General features: G+C 38.1%; 1 long non-coding RNA gene across 1 annotated transcript in view; it reads left to right on the plus strand.

Moving 5' to 3' along the window:
- The window catches only part of LOC104999689, a 24,174-nt gene extending 17,723 nt beyond the window's left edge, over positions 1 to 6,451 (plus strand). The window contains exon 3 of the long non-coding RNA XR_826642.1: positions 6,416 to 6,451. This is a non-coding gene — a long non-coding RNA (uncharacterized LOC104999689). The remainder of the gene's footprint in view (positions 1 to 6,415) is intronic.
- The last annotated feature ends 2,724 nt before the right edge of the window (positions 6,452 to 9,175 follow it).

Genomic DNA, 9,175 nt, shown 5'->3' on the forward strand with positions numbered 1-9,175 from the left:
CTTGAACATCAGGAAGTTCACAGTTTACGTATTGCTGAAGCCTGGCTTGGAGAATTTTGAGCATTACTTTACTAGCATGTGAGATGAGCGCAATTGTGCGGTAGTTTGAGCATTCTTTGGCATTGCCTTTCTTTGGGATTGGAATGAAAACCGACCTTTTCCAGTCCTGTTGCCACTGCTGAGTTTTCCAAATTTGCTGGCATATGGAGTGCAGCACTTTCACAGCATCATCTTTCAGGATTTGGAATAGCTCAACTGGAATTCCATCATCTCCACTAGCTTTGTTCGTAGTGATGTTTTCTAAGGCCCACTGGACTTCACATCCCAGGATTCCTGGCTCTAGGTCAGTGATCACACCATCGTGATTATCTGGGTCATGAAGATCTTTTTTGTACAGTTCTTCTGTGTATTCTTGCCACCTCTTCTTAATATCTTCTGCTTCTGTTAGGTCCATGCCATTTCTGTCCTTTATCGAGCCCATCTTTGCATGAAATGTCCCCTTGGTATCTCTAATTTTCTTGAAGAGATCTCTAATCTTTCCCATTCTGTTGTTTTCCTCTGTTTCTTTGCATTGATCACTGAGGAAGGCTTTCTTATCTCTTCTTGCTATTCTTTGGAACTCTGCATTCAGTTGCTTATATCTTTCCTTTTCTCCTTTGCTTTTTGCTTCTCTTCTTCTCACAGCTATTTGTAAGGCCTTCCCAGACAGCCATTTTGCTTTTTTGTATTTCTTTTCCATGGGGATGGTCTTGATCCCTGTCTCCTGTACAATGTCACGAACCTCAGTCCATAGTTCATCAGGCACTCTATCTGTCAGATCTAGGCCCTTAAGTCTATTTCTCACTTCTACTGTATAATCATAAGGGATTTGATTTAGGTCATACCTGAATGGTCTAGTGGTTTTCCCTACTTTCTTCAATTTCAGTCTGAATTTGGTAATAAGGAGTTCATGATCTGAGCCACAGTCAGCTCCTGGTCTTGTTTTTGTTGATCGTATAGAGCTTCTCCATCTTTGGCATACAACCATTTAAAATAGATATTGATGTCCTTATTTTAACAATGAGAAGATTGAGGCTCAGAAATGATTGGCCTTGGTCATATGTCTAGGTATTATTTGTGTGAAATTCTCACTCTCAAGTTTATGCTTCTAATCAGTATTCTATACAGATTTTAGTGCAGGGAGAAACTGAGAAGTCACTGCATTGTCACCTTTTAACAACCTTTCCTCCTTCAGAGAACTCAGTCTTACCCTTCATGTACACCACTTCTAGTACATTTCTAGTCATTTATCTCTATTAAGAGATTTCATTTTTCATTTGCATGTGAGAACATTTACATGAATGTGTTTGTTCTGGCCTTTTAATCTTTTCTTTTTTGTTAATTAAAGGCTCTGTTTCTTATTCAAGAAATTTTAGGCAGTATTATGCAGGAGACTTTTTTTTTTTTTTTAACAAAGTAAAATCTTTTTTTTTTTTTTAACTCTTTGGCCACACTGTGAAGCATGTGGAATCTTACTTCCCCAACCAGGTGTTGAACCTGTGCCCCCTGCAGTGGAAGAGTGGAGTCTTAACTGTTGGACTGCCAGTTAAGTCCCAAACTAAAATTCTTGTTTCTAAAATCACGAGATTCCTGAGGTTAAGTCTAAAAGCTGACCTGCTAGTGTTACACTATTTGGATTATTTGGATTGTAGGAAAGAAAAAGTAGAATTCTTGGTTCTGTTGCATTCTTTCCTCTGGCCCTGCTCCTGATTAGCTCTGTGAAATTGGCCAAGACACCTGCCCTACTTACATCTCAGATTCCTCATTTACCTTTTATTCTATGCCTTCGTATTTTGGTACTTCTGTAGCATGATCTTCTCTCTGAACACAATGTTTAAAAATCAAAGGGTGAGTGCTTTCAATAATCAAGCTTATCTTATTAGTGAAAAGCAAAGAGACAGTGTTGAGGACTAAAATTGCATTGCATGCATCTTATGTATACCTCTAACTTACTTTATAGTCCAATTTATTGTGTTTATTTCTTGTTGTAGGGAGATAGTTTTTGTAAGAACTATTCTGTTCTGTTGTTTCCTTTTTTTTTTTTTCTCACCAAACATTCTATGAACATTACTCTTGAAATGCTTGATCCGAGCTAAGTTGACAAGTGCTTATTTTCCTTCCTGAAGCAAAAGTCCATTAACTCTTCAAAAGGTTTCACACCATAAGATTTCCATTACTCCAAATATTCTCTCTAATTCAGATTGACAGGCTTCCTACTCCATCAAACACTTGATAAAATAGTGTGTTATTTGTGTCTTCAGAAAAGCATGACAAAAAAAGTGTAAAGCAATACATATATAAATTTCACTTCTAGACTAACGAAAACCAAAAAAACAAGAAAAATGAAATTATATGTTCTTTCAGCAATTACTTTATTCATTAATTAAATATTTATTAGAAAAAATTTCTTGACATGTACACACTGCTAAAGCTGGCTTAAAACTCAGCATTCAAAGAACTAAGATCATGGCATCTGGTCCCATCACTTCATGGCAAATAGATGGGGAAAAAGTAGAAACAGTGATAGATTTATTTTCTTGGGCTTCAAAATCACTCTAGTCAGTGACTGTAGCCATGAAATTAAAAGATGGTTGCTCCTTGGAAGAAAAACTATGACAAACCTAGACAGCATATTAAACAGAAATATCACTTTCCTGACAAAAGTCTGTATAGTTTTTTTGAAAACTGAAAAAGCTATGGTTTTTCCAGTAGTCATGTATGGATGTGAGAATTGGACCATAAAGCAGGCTGAGGACTGAAGAATTGATGCTTTTGAACTGTCGTGCTGGAGAAGACTCTTGAGAGTCCCTTGGACTGCAAGGAGATCAAACTAGTCAATCCTAAAGGAAATCAACTCTGAATATTCTTTGGAAGGACTGATGCTGAAGCTGAAGCTCCAATACTTTGACCACCTGATGCGAAGGGCTGACTCTTTGAAAAAGACCCTGATGCTGGGAAAGATTGAGGGCAGGAGGAAAACGGGGCAGCAGAGGATGAGATGGTTAGATAGCAACTCAATGGGCATGAGTTTGCGCAAACTCTGGGAGATAGTGAAGGACAGGGAAACCTGGTGTGCTGCAGTTCATGGGATCACAAACAGTCAGACACAACTTAGCGACTGAACAACAACAATAACAACAATACACTGCCATATTTATATTTATTTATTATTTTTGGGACTTCCCTGCTGAGTTAGATGGTAAAGAATCTGCCTACAGTGCAGGAGACCTGAGTATTTTTGGCTCTGCTGGGTCTCCATTATTGCACGTGGGCTTTCTCTAGTTGCGGAGAGCAGGAGCTACTCTGTAGTTGTGGTGCGTGGGCTTCTCATTGCTGTGGCTTCTCTTGTTTGGAGCGTAGGCTCTAGGTTGCGGGCTTCAGTAGTTGTGGTGCACAGGCTTTGTTGCTCTGCTGCATGTGGAATCTTCCCAGACCAGGAATTGAACCATGTTCCCTGCATTAGCAGGTGGGTTCTTACCCCTGTGCCACCAGGGAAATCCGAATTCAGCATTTATTCAGCACCTACTATGAGTGGGATACTAATGCTGAAAGACTCAGATCATCTTTTATAACTTGAATGTACATGATTTTTACCATGGCTTTCCTGGTAGTTATATAGATATTTTCATCAGGATAAAAAAAAAGTTTATTAAAGTAATTGGAGATAATATTCTCTCCTTGTACTGTAGTCTCATTGAACACCTCACTCTCAAGGCCTCACCTTCCACATGCATGGCAGTTTATCAAAGCATTTTCCTAAATGAAGACAGTTTCCTAATTGGAACTCCAGTACCAGTGGCTAATAATACTTTCCGAAATATTACATTTATTTCATTTCATATGTATACACGTATTTCATTTAAAAAATAAAGCAACTAGTAAAATCCTCTTGTTCTGTCTGTTCTTCCCTCCCCCGCCTCAATTACTGACCTTTTCCCTGTCTCCATACATTTGCCTTTTCCAGAATATCATATAAGTCGAGATCATACAAAACCTATTCAGATTGGCTTCTTTCACTTAGTAATACCCATTTAGATGTCTTTCTTTTTTTTTTGGCTTGATAGCTCATTTTATTTTAGTGCTTAATTATATTCCTCTGTCTGAATAGACCACAGTTTATCTTTCCATTCACCAATTGAAGTACATCTTGGTTGCTTTCAAGTTTGGACAATTATAGAAAAGTTACTGTAAATGTCTGCACAGGTTTTAGTGTGGATTTAAGTTTTCAACTCCTTGGGTAAATATCAAGTAGTGCATTACTGGATTGTATAGTAAGAGTATGCAGAGTACAACTAAGTTGTCACATCTGATTCCGTTTTATCAATAAAATATCAATAAAAGAGTGAAGGAAGATATTGGACATTTATCAGTAAATTGTATTCACCTTTTACTAACTGATTTCCTGGAACCTTAGCTTTGGAGAAGGCAGTGGCACCCCACTCCAGTACTCTTGCCTGGAAAATCCCATGGACGGAGGAGCCTGGTGGGCTGCAGTCCATGGGGTCGCTAAGAGTTGGGAACGCCTGAGCGACCTTACTTTCACTTTTCACTTTCCTGTATTGGAGAAGGAAATGGCAACCCACTCCAGTGTTCTTGCCTAGAGAATCCCAGGGACGGGGGAACCTGGTGGGCTGCCATCTATGGGGTCGCACAGAGTTGGACACGACTGAAGCGACTTAGCAGTAGCAGCAATAGCAGTAGCTTAGGAATATTAAGTACTTTAATTTAGATTTTACTTGGGGGATTGAAGAAGCGTTGGCTCTTCAAAATCGAAGTTATTACATCAAGTTTTTTTCTTACATTAAGTTGTTTGCTATATAAAAAGGGAGTTGTAATATATTCTTATTAAAACTGCCTCTTCTGTCACAGTGTTGTATTGTTTAATATGTAATCGTTAAAATATGCATTACGCATTGTGTAAGAAAGGTGAATTTATAGTAAAATAAAATTTTCCTAATTTTTTCCTGATTTTCTTTTTTCAGGTGAATCTACTGTCTTATGTCTTAGTGATAATCACTGTTGTGGTTCTTATGAATGTAAGAGATGTGCTTGCTTAGCTACCTAAGTGTAAGAGTGAGAGGCACTCAGGAGTCAGTGGTGAATCATTTGAGTCATTTACAGTTTGGTGTGAATGTGCTTATTACATCCTTCTCTCAAAGAAGATTTTTATAATGCATGAAACAGGGCGTTGGGACAACCCTGAGGGATGGGATGGAGAGGGAGGTGGGAGGGGTTCAGGATGGGGGGCACATGTATACCCGTGGCTGATTCATGTCAGTGTATGGCAAAACCACTACAATATTGTAAAGTAATTAGCCTCCAATTAAAATAAATTAATTAATTAAAAAAAAGAGATGAAGAAGATCCTGGATATCTTTAAAGGGTAAATGGAAGGCAGTTGAAGTGGTAGGTAGAACTGAAGACAAACTTCATCTTCTTTGTAATTTTATTTTATTTACAGTTTGTAAACAGACTGTACTAGAATGTTTAGAGAAGGCAGTGGCACCCCACTCTGATACTCTTGCCTGGAAAATCCCATGGACGGAGGAGCCTGGTGGGTTGCAGTCCACGGGGTTGCTGGGAGTCGGACACGACTGAGCGATTTCACTTTCACTTTTCACTTTCATGCATTGGAGAAGGAAATGACAACCCACTCTAGTGTTCTTCCCTGGAGAATCCCAGGGATGGGGGAGCCTGGTGGGCTACCGTCTATGGGGTCGCACAGAGTCGGCCACAACTGAAGCGACTTAGCAGCAGCAGCAGCAGACTAGAATGTTAGTTTTGTTGGAGTCTGCCATTAAACCATTAGGTAACAAAGTGATTTACAAATTCTGAATTTTCAAAAAGAATATTTTAAAATATAGTTTTGATTATTTTGAATTCTGCTCAGTGTCTCTGCATAGTTCAGTCTGCATCTGCCTATTTTGATGTTTTGAATAACCTTGCCTTTCTGATTATTTAAATATTTAACTCTGGTTTATGTCTTATAGCATCGTAACCAGAATTCTTGTCATTCATGCCATTTTTTTTTCTGCTTTCAAGCATTCTTTACTGTAGATTTTTCTTCAGAAATTTTGAAAGTACTTTTAAGGTAAAAATGGAATTCTTTTAACTTTTTATTTTGGAAAATTTAAGACATATATCAAAGTAGATAGACTATCATAGTGTATATCCATGTACCATCACTCAGTTTCAACAGTTACCAACTCATGCCAATGTTATTTGTTTTTACCTTCACCAGCTTCCTTTGTCATATTCTTTTGAGGCAAAAGCCAGGTATCATATAGTTTCATCCACACTTATTTCTCTAGTAGTGACCAAGTATTTTTAAAAATCATGATGAAGTCATGATTTAAATATATTTGATGTCTTTTAGGGCTTCCCTGGTAGCTCAGATGGTAAAGAATATGCCTGCAATGCAGGAGGCCTGGGTTTGATCCCTGGATTGGAAAGATCCCCTGGAGAAGGAAATGGCTTACGCACTCCAGTATTCCTGCCTGGAGAATCCCATGGACAGAGAAGCCTGGAGTGCTATACAGTCCGTGGGGTCACAAAGACTCAGACACGATTGAGTGACTAAGCACAATGCATGCCGTCTCCTAGTCTACTATGGTAAGTATCTTTACTGATGCTTACATTGTTCTATATTTGACTGGTTGGTGCCTCTCTTTGGGTTTCCGAGCTCTTTTGATTAGTAGTCCCCCTTTTCAGAGTTTTTGATCATTTCCTTTCTATCTGTTATAACAAAATGTCCAGACTCATCTTATACATTCCCTACTCTATACTTTTGGTCAGTTTTTCCTTCACTGAATTCTTTATAGTGAGGAATGGAATTTCAAAACAAGAATTTGGGTGGAAAGGCTGCTCTTTGTTCAAAAAGACTTTCATTTTAATACTTGCAAGCTTTACTTTTTATATTCTCTGTATTATAATATTTATTTTACATATTTGTGTGTAAATGAATTACTGTATTCTATTATGTGAAGCCATGATGTATACTGTGAACTACCTAGTTAATGATAGTTATTTTGAAAAAAATCACCTAAAATATTAAATGTCTGTCAGATAAAGTATCCATTTCAAATATGCTATGTTCTTCAGTATCCCAAGGAAAATTGGAGTCTTCAAAGAAAATTAATGGAATCTTCATGTTTAAACTCTAAAGATGGGTTTCTGTGCTGGCTCACTTGGTAAAGAATCTGCTTGCAGTGCAGAAGACCCAGTTTCAATGCCAGTGCTGGGAATATCCCCTGGAGAAGGGAATGGCTACCTTCTCCAGTATTGTTGCCTGGAAAATTTCATGTACAGAGAAGCCTGGTGGACCACAGTCCATGGGGTCTCAAAGAGTTGGATGTAACTGAGTGACTTACACTTTGTATTCCTCTTAATTAATTTTTCCTGTTGGCAGTTATGCATAGTTTTGTGGTATCACACTGTTCTTCATAACTTCTGTTATGATCTGGACATCATTATTATCTTGCTGCCTTACCAGCACCCAGAATTCTGAAGAACTGGTTTGAGGCTCAGAGCGAGGCAAGTTTGTTTGAATAGTAGGGAGGAGATACAAGGAGTAGTGGCAAAGATGGTGATACAGTCTTAAGTTGCTTCTCTGTGGGTCTGGTGTCTGAGCCACACTGGGGAGTTCTTTGCACCTTCTCCTCTTTCCCTTATCCTGTCCAGTGCTAAATGAGATGTAGAAGCAAGTAAACACTAAAATATAAAGAGATGATGAAGTAATTGGCATGGAATGGAAGTCAAAACAGTGCTGCTCCCTGGCCTTGTGTCTAGGGTAGGTTAGTCTCTCCAAGTTTGAGATTGCACTCTTCATCCCATTACCCTGTAGTATTTTTTTAGACCATTTATACTATATGTGTATACAGTACCACATACTTTTTGAAAAATTATTTGTGGTGTATCTTCTTTTTTCTAAAGTTCCATGAGAGCAGGAACCTTTTCCACTACTGACTCCTCAGTGCTTTGAATAGTGTTTGGAACAGAGTGAGTGCTCAATAAACATTTAATGAAGTATTGCTGAGTTTTTGAGAAGACAAAATAAGATAGTGAATGTAGAAAGTTTAGCATTATGCCTACTATTCAGTGAGTGCTTGATAAATATTTTTAAAAGATTCTGGAGAACATACTTTCCATTTTGACTTGTCATCATAGCTTTATAAATCTAGCTTATGACTTACAATAGTTAATAAATATTTTTAGTAAATGAATGGAAGGGTGAAATAAATGAATAATAGTGTTGCTATTGGAGCTGATTTTATAGAAGCAGTTCAGTTCAGTTCAGTCACTCAGTCATGTCTGACTCTTTGCAACCCCATGGCCTGAAGCATGCTAGGCTTCCCTGTCCATCACCACCTCCTGGAGCTTGCTCAAACTCATGTCCATTGCGTCGGTGATGCCATCCAACCATCTCATCCTCTGTTGTCCCCTTCTCCTCCTGCCTTCAGTCTTTCCAGCATCAGGGTCTTTTCCAATGAGTCAGTTCTTTGCATCATATAGCCAGAGTATTGGAGTTTCAGCTTCAGCATCAGTGCTTCCAATAAATATTCAGGTCTGATTTCTTTTAGGATGGACTGGTTTGATCTCCTTGCAATCCAAGGGACTCTCCAGAGTCTTTTCCAACACCAAAGTTCAAAAGCATTAATTCTCTGGGGCTCAGCTTTCTTTATAGTCCAACTCTCATATCCATACATGACTACTGCAAAAACCATAGCTTTGGCTAGACGGACCTTTATTGGCAAAGTAATGTCTCTGCTTTTTAGTACGCTATCTAGGTTGGTCATAGCTTTTCTTCCAAGGAGCAAGCTTCTTTTAATTTCATGTGTGCAGTCACCATCTGCAGTGATTTTGGAGCCCCCAAAATAAAGTCTCTCACTGTTTCCATGGTTTCTCCATCTATTTGCATGAAGTGATGGAACTGGATGCCATAATCTTGGTTTTCTGAATGTTGAGTTTTAAGCCACCTTTTTCACTTTTATATAATAATTTTATATATTTTATTTATATATAAATAAAATATTTATATATTTTGTAGAATAAGCAAATGATATTTAGAAATATAGAAAGATGTCCCATTGTTGATCCAGACATCTGATATTTTTCTAAGTTTAATCAGTAGGTCATT

This window comes from Bison bison, unplaced genomic scaffold (assembly GCF_000754665.1).
Source record: "Bison bison bison isolate TAMUID 2011002044 unplaced genomic scaffold, Bison_UMD1.0 scf7180017864362, whole genome shotgun sequence".
In the NCBI taxonomy this organism is placed as follows: domain Eukaryota; kingdom Metazoa; phylum Chordata; class Mammalia; order Artiodactyla; family Bovidae; genus Bison; species Bison bison.